Source organism: Hyla sarda, chromosome 1 (assembly GCF_029499605.1).
Source record: "Hyla sarda isolate aHylSar1 chromosome 1, aHylSar1.hap1, whole genome shotgun sequence".
Classification (NCBI taxonomy): Eukaryota; Metazoa; Chordata; class Amphibia; order Anura; family Hylidae; genus Hyla; species Hyla sarda.
In genome coordinates, this window is record NC_079189.1 from 499,698,067 (window position 1) to 499,712,502 (window position 14,436).

Genomic DNA, 14,436 nt, shown 5'->3' on the forward strand with positions numbered 1-14,436 from the left:
AGGTTTTTGCCCCTGAATCCTGCTCCATAATGTAGAAGCTGCACTTCTGCTGCTAGAGGACACCAGGTCACTCCACAAGTGTGGTCCCAATGTGGGTTGCTGCTGGCCCAGCAGACGAGATGGTACCGGTTCATGGCACTAGCAGGGATTGGCAGATAAACTTTGTCAGCAGTCCAAGTCGTACAAAAAAGGATCATAAAAGTACCAAGTGATGAGGTAGAGATGTGGTCAAATACATGCAGATGGTCAAGACAGGTGGCATAGGTTCAGGTCAGCAATCCAGGTCAGCAACATGAGAAACAGTATGGTACAGGAACAATCTTGCAGAAACGGAAACCAGGAAACAGGCATGGGTCAGGATACACAGAATAACAAAATCAGAGCAGCACACCTTTGGTGTAGATACCAAGGAACCATAATATTAGCATGGTAAAAAAAAGGACAACCGGCTACCAGTAGGATAAAATCCAATGTGTTTCGACTTGTTCACAAGTCTTAGTCATGGCCGAGACCCTGCGGCACTCCCGGGACCTAAGTAAATTCGGTACCGGCATTTTAACCCTTATGGCTGCGGTCAGAAGTGACCGCAGACTGTAAGTGTTTTGACAGAGGGAGGGAGCTCCCTCTGTTCCCCCTACAGCACAACGCGACGCGATCCATGCATGTCCTGATATGCTGCCTGCTAATATTAAACTGGCAGGCAGCATATTACTAAAATGCTTTGGAATACTAAGTATTGCAAAGCATTAAAATAAATAAATACATAAAAGTGTTTAAAAAAATTTTTTTTTAATTTTAAAATAAATACAATAAAAAAAATGTAAATGCATAATGTGTAGGATCACACCGCGCACATCCACAGCATAATACATGCCCGATACCCCGCCAGCAGTCACAATAGTGAGCTCCCTCCTGCGACTGGGTAGCTTTTTGTGTGCACTCATAGTGTCGTATTTCTCGCCGGCAGCCACAAGCGGACACACTGAGCTAAGCAGCTGCAGCAGTGATCTCACTCTTGTGACTTCCGGCGGGGCATCTGCAGTGTTAAATATGCTGGAGATGCGCTCTATGTGACCCTACCCTTTCAGGCCCCATTCATACTGTGTTTCAGCAGAATGTTAGAGTTTTCTGTCAGCATCACGTAAAAAAAACAGAGATGCTGACGTATACTGTAGCAGCTCCATTCATTTCCGAATGAGACTGCTGCAGTATACGGTGGCATCCCTTTTTGACATGATTCCAATGGACACCTATACTGCAGAAATGCAGTATGAATGGGGACTATCACCCAACACCCCCCAACAAAATAAACCAGTTTTCTCAAGTTTTTTTTTTATGCCCCATGATGGATATATTGGCCATGAGTGGGTGCTTATTCCCACAACATGACAGATATATCCATCAGGAACTTTAACTGTCACAGACAACTGTGCATCACTGCTATCTGACCAAGGACCAATCAGAGCGGCCCCTGGTCCAGCTAATACATATTTCTTACTAAGACAAAAATTTTGCGGTCCACATGGGGTCACTTATAGGGGTGCGGTATTGTTCTGCCAGCTATGATCCTTTGCAGACATGGGGAGGGGTCTATAATTCATATAATAATTTCCTGAAAGACAAAGGGGGCTCCTCTCCTTCTTGGTCCTACCAGGCGGTCAGGCAACCAGATATGGCCTAACTGGGGGTACTGCCCAGCCCGGGACGAACAGTGTGATTTCCTCCATTTCAGAATGAAGAATTTGTGAAAAAGAAAGCTACTGACTTTTTCTACTGACTTTTAAATAATTCTAGCGTCACAATAAGGGCTCAACATACTCACTTTTGCTCTAGGTGAATACTTTAGGGGGTGTAGCTTTGAAAATGGGGTCACTTCTGGGGGTGCAGTATTGCTCTGACATCTAAAATGCTTTGCAAAATGAAATGCGCCCTATAATTTGTATAATGATATCCTGAAAGCCAAATGGCGCTCCTCTCCTTTTGGGTCCCACCATGTGGTCATGCAACCAAATATGGCCTAAGCAGGGGTATTGCCGAACATGGGACAAACAGTGTAATAAAATATGGGGCACTTTTCCTTCTTTTCAGACACAATGTGCAAAAAATATGCCCCACAAATGATGCATTTGTGAAAAAAAGCTAATTTCAATTTTTCCATTGACTTTGTAACAATTCCAGCTAGCCAAAAAAGTACTCAAAGTACTCGCTTTTGGTCTAGGTGAATACTTTAGGGGTTGCAGTTTCCAAAATGGGGTCACTTGTGGGGGTTATGTATGGTTCTGGCAGCAAAAACCCTTTGCAGGCATAAAGTGCAGCCTATAATCCATTTGGCCTAAAATGATGCGCAGAAAGCCAAATGGCGCTCCTCTCCTTCTGGGTCCTATCACGTGGCCAAGGAACCAAATATAAGCGGGGGTATTTCCGAACACAGAACGAGCAGCTCAATAAAATATAGGGTGCATTTCTTTCAATTTCAGAAGTGATGTACAAAAAGTATGTATAATAAATGATGCATTGGTGAAAAAAAGCAATATTAAAATTTTTAACACTGACTTTGTAGTAATTCCTGCCAAAAATCTATGGTGAGAAAATACCCACTGTAGGGGTCTAGTTTTTAAAATGGTGTCATTTGGGGGTCCTATGTTCTACCACCTTCTGCAAACCTTGCATAAAATAAAGTGTACTTTTCAAATTTTTTAAATTTGAAAGTAAAATTGTTAGGCTTCTAATTCATTTAAAATGTTAATTAAAAAAATGCTTTCAAAATAAAGTAGACATCTGAAAGTATAAGTTTCATAAACTAAGTATAAATATAAACAAACAACAAAAAACGTGGTCTCAAATGGCTGGAAGTGCTCAACCCCAAATGCGGTTGTGCATTTATACTGGGGGAGCAGATCCTGCCCTTGTAGTCTGTTGCTAGGGGCGATCCCAAGCATAAAAATGCATACAATGGAGGATGCCTGCAGCGGACTACAAGTGCCACAATAGAATCCTACACCAGATAAACGGTGTGGATATGTAACAATTAGAATACAATACAAGAATATGGATGCACTACTGTGGTAGATGTATACAATGACATTGGCTATCCCTCAACACTGATGTTAAAATTGAGACATTCGCCAGTGTATCCTTATATGAAGGACACACCAGAGCCCGCACACCAACGCCAAGGTTTCTCAATTTGGTGCAGGCATCCTCCATTGTATGCATTTTTATGCTGGGGATCGCCCCTAGCAACGGACTACAAGGGCAGGATCTGCTCCCCCAGTATAAATGCACAACCGCATTTGGGGTTGAGCACTTCCAGCCATTTGAGACCACGTTTTTTGTTGTTTGTTTAAATTTTAAATTTGGAGGTGTGTAAACTCCAACATTAATGCGCCTTGAATATCTACCAGGCAGCATTAAGGTAGCACCTGTGAGGCCAGGCACCCATAATAGCCAACTCAGGTGGGGCTTGCAGCTTGCCTCCCTCCTCCCATTGCATGTGTGCGTAGTAACACTGGAGGGTATCTGGAAGGAAGTTGTGTGCCAGCCGAATGCTGCCGTAATTGCCCACTAGCCCCTGTTCTGTTTATCAAGCACAGGTAGGACTAGCGTTAGGTCTCGCACCAAATTGAGAAACCTTGGCGTTGGTGTGCGGGCTCTGGTGTGTCCTTCATATAAGGATACACTGGCGAATGTCTCAATTTTAACATCAGTGTTAAGTTTAAATATATGCAACCTATTAGTGTTAAAATATTAAACAGTCATTATTTCATTTTTTATTTCATTATTTTTTGCATTTTAAAAACAAAAAAACAAAAATGATATCGGCTTACTTTTACTATGTACATGAAGTACAACTTGTGACAAAAAAAACCATGTCACAATTATCATTATTGGCAAAACGTTACCAGAGTTATTCTCTAATAAAGTCATACATCCCTGATTTGACAAAAAAAGGCCTGGTCTTTAAGGGGCAAACAGGGGTAATTGTCTTGGTCCTTAACCCCTTAAAGACTCAGTGTTTTTCCATTTTTGCACTTTTGTTTCTCCCTCATCACCTTCTAAAAATCATAACACTTAATTTTGCACCTACAAACCCATATTTTGTAACTTTTGGGGGCTTTCGATTCTACGCAGTCTTTGGTAAAAATGACACCATATCTTTATTCTGTAGGTCCATATGATTACAAGGATACCTAAGTTATATAGGTTTTATTTTATTTACTATTTAAAAAACATGGACCAAAATTAGTATGTGTAAAATTGTCATCTTCTGACCCTATAACTTTTTTATTTTTCCATATACAGGATGTATGTATGAGGGCAAATTTTTGTACCATGATCTGAAGTTTTCATCTGTACCATTTTTGTTTAGATGGGGCTTTTTGGTAGCTTTTTATATATTTCTTTTGGGGTATACAAAGTGATAAAAAAATACACAGTTTTGGAATTTAGAATTTTTTTTACGTGTACGCCATTGACCATGCAGTTTAATTAACATTATATTTTTATAGTTTGGCCATTTATGCACACGGCGACACCACATATGTTTATTTTTATTTACATTGTTTGTTTTTTTTTAAATGGGAAAAGGGGGCTGATGAAGGGGTTAAATCACATTTATTAACTTTTTTTATACACTTTTTTTTTGTCTCCATAGGGGATTATTACATGTAATCCTTGGGTTGCATACTTTGTTGATTGATCGGTGCTCTGCTGCTCCAGCCTGGATCTCAGGCATGGAGCAGCAGAGCAACGATCGGACAGCAGGAAGCAAGGTAAGTACCCTCCCGCTTTACTCTCAGCTGTTCAGGACGCCGCAATTTCACCACGGCGGTCCCGAACAGCCCACTGAGCTAACCGGCAACTGTTTCCTCCCATTTTAGACGCCACGACCAACTTTGATTGTGGCTTCTAAAGGGTTAATATCAGACATTAGCCCGATCGGCAATGTCCAGTATTAGCCACGGGTCCTGGTTGCTGGTAGCAACCGGGTATGAAGCACGCTCAGCTCCTGAGCAGGCTCCACATAATATATGTCCTGCATCCTTAAGGGATTAACAGAAAAGATACATTATAAATCACTTTGCATGCATGGGACGCTAAAAAACTAACATGAAGAACAGGATGTTAGATTGACAAAGAGTGAACAGCCTATAAATTATCAGGGAACAGATATTATCCTACCTGGAAGTAAATGCAATGATACTATCCTATTAGGCAAATAGGAAGTGGACACTATCCAGAAAGTTCACATTGTATATGAGAAATCATTGGGTTGGCATATGCTGCCTATAGGCCCCCAATGTAAAATAGTGTATAATGCCCTTTGGATATGTTCAGCATATACACTGGGAGCCTTCTTGGCCCTATGAATAAGTTCAGAATATGCACTGGGAATACATATACTGTAAACAGTGATAAAACATGATGTGAACAAATCCTGATCTAAATTTACAGGAATGTATCAGAGATTGGTACTGGTGGTACTTTAAGGAGAGTTACCGTAAATATCAAGTGTTTTATTGTTCTGGCATGAACTGACATTACGGATTATAAATCTTTCCAATCTTGGGTGAAAAACTATAGTTTGAAGAATGCATTCATTCTATTGGCAAGCAGGAATACATTCCATTGTACATTAATATGCAATCTGCCTAAAACATCTTTTATCTTCTGTGTGTATGAGTAATAACTGAGGCAACATGTCTGTAGCTATCATTAACCTACAAAAATCTTGCCCATCTATATGTAAATAATCCACAAATATATATTTGTAATCAAAATGATAACCTTTATTATGAATGCATATTAAAGGAGTAGACTGATAAGCTTCAGATCGTCGGGGGTCAGACCACTGGGCCCCCCCCAAAATCTCCTGTACGGGGCCCCGGCAGATCGCGGGAAGGAGGGCGTGTTGACCATCGCACAAAGCAGCGGCTGAAACACCCCTTCAATAGAACTCAATGGCAGAGCCGGAGCACTGCCTTCGGCAATCTCCGGCTCTGCCATAGCACTGTATTAAGGGGGCGTGTTGGCCACCGCTTCGTGCGGTGGTCGACACCCGCTATCTGGCCAGTGAGCTGGGGCCCCGTACAGGACATCACGTAGGGTCACCCTCCACGATCTGAAACTTATCCCCTATTCTTAGGATAGGGGATACATTTTTCAGCACTGGACTACCCTTTAATGAACAACATGATTGGAAAATTCTGCCCTCCTATATAAAAACATCTACACATAAAACACATTAAAATCATTGATGGGGGAACATCCAGTATTACATGTAGTAAGTTGGTAATGAAAAGCCGGAAACAGCATCACGCGAGAGGTAAGGGGTCAGCTCCCGGAAGCACAGACCTGGCGCATTCGCACACAAGTGCACAGTGTCTCAGGGCCACATTAGATGCTGGCGAATGCCATTACCACGCAGGACGCGAAGGTGTATCAGGTGTAATTGGCAGTGAGTGTTCTTATGACATTAAAGAAATATAATAAATATGCAATATGCGTCTTATAAACTGATTATAATAATGTAGAAGTAAATGTGAAGGGAGAATGGTGATAAAATTGATGTGAGAGTGCAGTGGAATATAACATGAATAAAAATTAAAATCTAATGTATGCAAAAAGTGAATGATGATTGTTACGCCGAGCGCTCCGGGTCCCTGCTCCTCCCCGGAGCGCTCACGGTGTCTCTCTCCCTGCAGCGCCACGGTCAGTCCCGCTGACCGGGAGCGCTGCACTGACATGGCCGTCGGGGATGCGATTCGCACAGCGGGACGCGCCCGCTCGCGAATCGCATCCCAAGTCACTTACCCGTCCCGGTCCCCTGCTGTCATGTGCTGGCGCGCGCGGCTCCGCTCTCTAGGGCGCGCGCGCGCCAGCTCTCTGAGACTTAAAGGGCCAGTGCACCAATGATTGGTGCCTGGCCCAATTAGCTTAATTGGCTTCCACCTGTTCCCTGGCTATATCTACTCACTTCCCCTGCACTCCCTTGCCGGATCTTGTTGCCTTGTGCCAGTGAAAGCGTTTAGTGTTGTCCAAAGCCTGTGTTACCTGAACTCCTGCTATCCATCTTGACTACGAACCTTGCCGCCTGCCCCGACCTTCTGCTACGTCTGACCTTGCCTCTGCCTAGTCCTTCTGTCCCACGCCTTCTCACCAGTCAGCGAGGTTGAGCCATTGCTAGTGGATACGACCTGGTTGCTACTGCCGCAGCAAGACCATCCCGCTTTGCGGCGGGCTCTGGTGAACACCAGTAGCCTCTTAGAACCGGTCCACCAGCACGGTCCACACCAATCCCTCGCTGACACAGTGGATCCACAACCTGTAAGCCGAATCGTGACAATGATACTGTGCGATTGCGTGACCTAAATACCAATAAATACATGTGTGTAATGTGAATATGTGAAGGCATATATAAAATAAAGTGAATACAAATAATTCATAACATACAAATTCATGCACAAAACAAACTAATTCATAAAAACACAGTGGGGTTTATTTACTAACCTGATCCCGACTCTTTTTTGTCAGGTTTTGCCCCCAAGGAAAACCTGAATAGGGGGCATGGCTACAGGAGAAAGTGTGCGTGTCTCCGACAAAAGGGGCGTGTCCCTGACAGTTTTGAAAAATGCGAACATATTTACTAAGGTTTCCACAGAAAATGTGGTGGATTTGAGCTGGGAAAAATCGACAGATCAGAACAGTTGTAAAAAAAAAGCAAAACATAGGGAAAAGTGCAAAACGTGGGAAAACCTTAGTAAATACCTTGTAGCCATTCCCACGTCAAAAAAATTTGATACAAATTATAAATAAATATAAATATGAGTGAACCCCCAAACTAATTATCGGTACACTATATCTGCCAGTACATATATATCTGAGACCTATATAGAAGTGCAATGTTACCATAAACAAATATGTGTGTAATAAAAAAATGTTTTAAACATTATAATTATTCAAAATTGTATGATGAAAACAATAAATATATATAAAATATCCAATTCATATGAAATACCATTATATGGACCAATAATTCTATGTGTAAATTGATGTATCTATAAATCTATATATAAAGTGCATGTGCCAAAAAAATAAAGAACACAGACGGCAAATAATTTGAAGTCTTCTCATCATCCTATCAAGGCATCCCATCTGAAGATACAAAAACGTTCTGACCAATTTATGCCTTAAAGTTTCTGTACAGAAGAAAAGGACATTAATTAGTAAGGTATAATACTGACCAACATATAAGATGACTACAAAACCCTCATAAAAACCACACCACCCACCCCCCAATAAAACTGTAACAAAAATAATAAGTACTGAAAGTGATGAATCTACAGAAAACATAAAAAACTTGTATTTTCATTCAATCCCATGGGTGATGTAGTTCTCAATTTAAAAATCCACTTACACTCTTTCTGTCCCAATGTACGCATGATGTCACCTCCACGAATTCCTAGATGTGCTCGATCAATCCCTCAAAATATCAATTTCTTCCATTAACATCCATGTGATAATCTGAAATGTCTGGGAATATGTTTTAGTTTTGATAGACATTCTAACATCACGGATATGTTCTTGTGCTTGAACTCTCAACTCTCTAGATGTCATATCAATGTAAATCAACCCACATGGGCACGTAGCGTAGTAAATAACTCCTGTGGTCTTAAAATCAATGTGATGAACAATCTTGTATTCTTTTTGTCCAGTAGAGTCAGTAAAGATGTTAGTCTGAAGCATCTGAGGGCAAACTGAACAATTGCCCCAAGGAGTTGAGCCCTATTTAGGACCCTTTGTGGGTAAAATATAGGTAGAATGTGGGGAAACATAATGGCTCTTTACTAAGATATCTTTGAGAGATTGACTCCATCTTGCTGTCACCAGGTTGTTTGGTAACAACCTTCTCAACTCTTGATCCTGCTTCAAAATAGGCCAAAACTTCTTTAATGACCCCAACATATCCTGCCATCCCGTATGGAAATCCGTGATCATCCTCACATCTGATCTTTCTCTCTTTTTACACTAAGGAATTAGTAATTGTAATCGTTGTTGATGTTTTGCTCTCACATATCCATGGGAAACATCTCTTGATGTATAGCCTCTTTGTAAAAATATTTGCTGCAGCTCGAATGCCTGCCTCTCAAACTCTTCATTCTCATCACAAATCGGGCTCTGACAAATTGTCCATAAGGGATTTCTCTGATGGGTGTGAGATGGGTGTGTCTGTAGCTATTGTCTGCTTCTTTTTTTTTTTTTTTACAGTTATAATATTACCTATAAAAAAGGGTTTTAACTTTGTATGACAAATATCAGATCAAGATAACTCGGAGACTGGGTTTTACCTCATAAAGTGATTCATTATTTGTGAATAATCTTACATAAAAATTATAAGCAGGAATATAGAGTAAGCCAGTTTTGGGGCATGTTTCAATGTCCACAGACAGATCAATATCTGTAGAAAATGTCAAAACATTGCTCATAGTGTAAGCACAACAAAATGAAAGAGGTATTCTAATGAGAGAAACCATAGTAGGTGAGAGAACGGGTCCTGTGAGTCCCATGTAGCAAAATAAAAGGAGAAACGGACCATTCACCGTGTGTCTACATCTCTCTCCACTGTAGTCTATTAGAGCTATAGAAGCAGCCGAACATATGTTCCTCTCATAGAGTTGTATGAATCAGTGATATATATACTCAACTAGAAACAGCAATCAAGTGAAAGTCCAGCTCTCTCCCAAGCCTGCAGCGCCTGGACTGGTGTGGGCAATGCCTATAACACAGTAATGTGAATAAAGAGAGTGTACAGCGCAGATGTATCGGATTAATTCTTTATTAATCTTGCTTCAGCACATGGAGAACATACAGAGTGACGCGTTTCGGCCCGAACGTTGAGCCTTAGTCATACAAAGTAAAACAAAACGTACAAATCTTAAATAGGAAGCACTGCACTGGATTGACCAATCACCTGGTTTGGGCCGTGAAGTGCACACCTACTGCTCAATTACCATGCAGGTGCGCCAGCACCCAGCATAGCTCGTACGGCTCAGCAGCACGGGATGGAGCAGTATAACTATATGGAACATGGAATACCATGCTATATCTTAATCACGAACAGAAATAAAAATGTATTAAAAAATCTATACGTTTATAATAATAAAACCATAATGTCAAAGACATATTCATTCAGACGTGCAGACATTGAGATAGGGAGACAAAGTTTGCACATATAATGCGTGTTGTATAAATAGGATTGATAAATTCTTGAAATATATATAAACGTGTGATATCATTGTCCCATGACTTTTAGATGCATATAGGAAATTGAGATATAACTATCCCCAGTCTGCTGTCTGAAAGATGTACGTGAGAAAAAACATGAGCAAATATGAATATATACACTTGGAGGAACATATATGTAAAGTCCCAATATGCTGAAAGAATAACTATCCGATAACATAATTTACGAATACATATAAGCATAGGGATTAGTACATATCAGCGAGAATTACGGCCCCGTAGTGAAGAAAAAAGAGGAAGGATTCCTGAACTAGGGGAGCCGTAATATGGAAAATGGGGTAAAGGAACAGGCAAGGAATGGCCACACCAAAAAAGGAGAATGTATACCCAAAAATGTATACTATGAAAAATGATATAAGGAACATGTGCAAACCCTATAAATATGCAGAAAAATTCAACTAAGAAAATGTATTGGTCCCCTTAATAATGAAGAATAGTGTCCATCCTCTTGTTCAGGCCTTTCGGAATGCGGCTGTCCAATTTTATTATCCAGAAAACCTCCCGATCTAGGAGTTTAGTTCTAATATAACCTCCCCTGATCGGAGGTGTGACCTGTTCAAGACCCTGTAAAATAAGGGGAGACGTATCCCCTGCATGTACTTTTGCTACATGTTTTGACACCATAGATAGGTGTCTTGAATTGAAGTGGGGTATATCCGAGATATGCTTTTGGATGCGAACCTTCAAGGGGGTGGTCGTGCACCCCACGTACTGCAGTCTGCAATCACGACAAGTTAGTACATAGACAACGTTAGGTGTGTTGCATTTGATATATTTCATGATTTTGTACAAAACACCGGTGGATGTAGATACAACCATGTCAGAGTTATACATGAATCTGCAACACACACATTTGCCATGGCCACACTTGTATGATCCAGTATAACGCAACCACGTTGGTTGTGGCTTTTGTGACTGTGTGGAAAACAGACTGGGTGAAATAAGTTGACCTACTGTGGGTGCCCTTCTTGAGACGCATTTGTAGCTGGCTCTAAATGCGTCACAAGTAATGACTGGCATGTATTTGTGGATGATATTACATATCTGCTTGAATTGCACACTGTATCTTGTACTGAACATGATGGGAAAATCAGTTCCAGAGGACTGAATATGCTCAGTTCTACTGGGAGCGGGGGAGAAAAATTGGTCCTGTGTCCTCTTTGAGGCAATATCCATGCCCATTCAATATCTCGAGGACAGTAACCTCGAGCATGGAGGCGAGAAGAGATATCTCGTGACTCCAGCTCGAAATCGGGGTCCGCAGAACAATTCCTGTGGGCCCTGATCATTTCTCCCACCGGAAGGTTGTGAATTACATGCGGTGGGTGACACGAAGAAGCATGGAGTATAGAATTAACCGAAGATTCCTTATGGTATGTATTAGTTATAACACTTTTTCGTAGTCACCCACTAAATGCAAGTCAAGAAAATTAACACTGGTATCCTCATGAGCCACTGTAAATGTTAAATTCATGTTATTATTGTTAAGGTACTTACAAAGGTCTGGTATGGCCGCCACACCCAACCCCCAAATAATTAGGAGGTCGTCTATGTAGCGGCCATACCAGACAATAGATGTTAAAAACGGGTTGGATGGGGAGAACATTCTCCCCTTCTCCCACCAACACATGCATATGTTGGCGAGAGAAGGGGAGAACTTCTCTCAACTTCTATACTCAACTATACTCAACTAACACTAGCACTCTCAATAAAAATCCCAATAGATCTAAAAGCTATCACAGATAGACTAAATTCTTTAAAAATATTTTACAGAAAGTTAGACACTTCAAGTCATGTACAGTAGATTTCATTAATGCTTTCAATAACGGTCAATATCCTATTTTTTATATGTGATGGTATACAAATATTGCACATTGTTTTATAAAATACAAGACATTGTTGTTATATTATACAAGTGTTAGAGAAGCATTAGTCTGAGAAGCATTAAAGGGATACTCCACTGGAAAACTTTTTTTTTTTTTATTAAATCAACTGGTGCCAGAAAGTGAAATAGATTTGTAAATTACTTCTATTAAAAAATCTTAATCCTTCCATTATTTATCAGCTGCTGGATGATCCATGGGAAGTTATTTTCTTTTTGAATTTCCTTTCTGCCTGACCACAGTGCTCTCTGTCCATTTTAGGAACTGCACAGAGTAGTAGCAAATCCCCATAGCAAATCTCTCCTGCTCTGGACAGTTCCTAAAATGGACAGAGGTGTCAGCAGAGAGCACTGTGGTCAGGTAGAAAGGAAATTCAAAAAGAAAAGAGCTTCCTGTGGATCATAACAGCAGCTGATAAGTACTGGAAGGATTTTTTTTTAAATATTCAGAACAAAGGTTTATTAGAAAACACAAAACCAAAAACAATAAAGTATGGTGTGTAAGACATAGCAATAGTCCATGCACAAGAGCATTCTATACGTGATGTACAAAGATGAACAAAACAGTACATTGGTGAGAGTCAAGACATACTGTCCAAGCTAGAGAGGAAATAGAAGTCACCGGATAGTTCATCACAGCAAAAATGGACAGTAGTTATACCTTAAAAGATATGTCAATCCTGTATAGTATGTGCAAAAGGCATGGGGGAGTAGTCAAGATTGGGAAGGGGGGGGGGGGGAGGTACAGGGAAGAGATCTCACTGTTAAGGAGGTCTCGGGGACTCCCGAGAAGCAAAGTGAACTATGTGCGATGGGAGGAACAGTGGAGAGGGAGGGGTCAAGAGGGACTCGGAATATAGGGGCAAGACAGAAAGAACATCCAAACAAAAATATTTAAGAAAGCAACACTGACCTGAACTCGACCAAACCACTCGCCCGTCACTCAACAATCGCAGTAGGGCTCAAAGGGCTAAACAGTGCATACGGAGAAGAGGCCCCACACATCGTGTAGTTCAAGCAGCATTGTAAAGCGGGGACTCAAGGAAGGTCAACCAGGGACCCCAGATCCTAACATAACTATCAGCTGCACCCCGGGAATCTGACATCAGCTCCTCCATGCGGCTGATGAAAAGTATTTCCCTAAACCAGTCGGACACTGTCGGGGGGGCTAGGATCCTTCCAGTGTCTAGGTATCACTGCCCTAGCCACTACCAAAAGAAGATGTGCTAATTTCTTTGCGGGGGTCCAACGTGCGGAAGGCAAGATTGAAAGGAGGAGAACCTTCGGATCGTTGGGATAAGTGACCCCCGTTATAGTGGATATACTGGAAACTACAGATGTCCAAAAGATGCTCAGGGAAGCACAAGACCACCAAATATGTACCATGGTACCCGTGTCCCCCCCACATCTCCAGCACACTGCCGACACCGACGGGTACATCCTGTGTAAAATAAATGGCACTCTATAACACCAAGAAAGAATCTTATAATTTGTCTCTTGTGCCCTGCAGGAGATAGACATCCTGTGACATAACAAGAATGCTGAAGACCAGTCAGAGCCTGCAAAAGTAGTGCGCAGTTCCTCCTCCCACGCCACGGTGAACCTAGGTGGGTCGCATGACATCACGTCCAGCTGGAGGTCATAGATTTGTGATACCGCTCTAGTAGCCGGAGAGGAAGAAGTGAACAGCTGTTCGAGTGGCGAAAGAGCTCTGGCTAGATCAAGATTCCTACCCTCTGTGTCGACAAAGTGACTGAGCTGCATGTATTGCATGTGTCTCGTCGGTGTGCGCAGTGTTCGAGTACTATGTCCGTGTAGGGGCGTAGTTGAGTCCCTGCTAAAAATTCCCTGATAGGAAGGGTCGGTGGATCCGTCAACCCCCAAGAAGGAGGTGACTGTCAGGCCAGGCAGGAAACGTGGGTTCCCCAAAACAGGGGTCAGAGGGCCCTCAGAAGGGAGGAGGGCTGAAATGCGCAGGTTGCATTTGATGGCAATAATGAGTTCCCTTGTAACCCAAGGCAAGATTCCGAGGACTGAGGGTGCAATTGCGTCACTCGGCAGCCGGGGGAAGGCCAAAACTAGATTCCCTGTATTGTGGAGTTCCAAACCCACCCATCGTCTGGTTGAGCGGCAGTGGAAGAAATCCAGATAGCGAGTTAGCGTGCCAGCTATATAGTAGGCTCCGCAGTCTGGGACTGCGAGGCCACCCGCTTGCTTCCTTCTGAACAGTACCTTTCTGGAAATCCTCGACG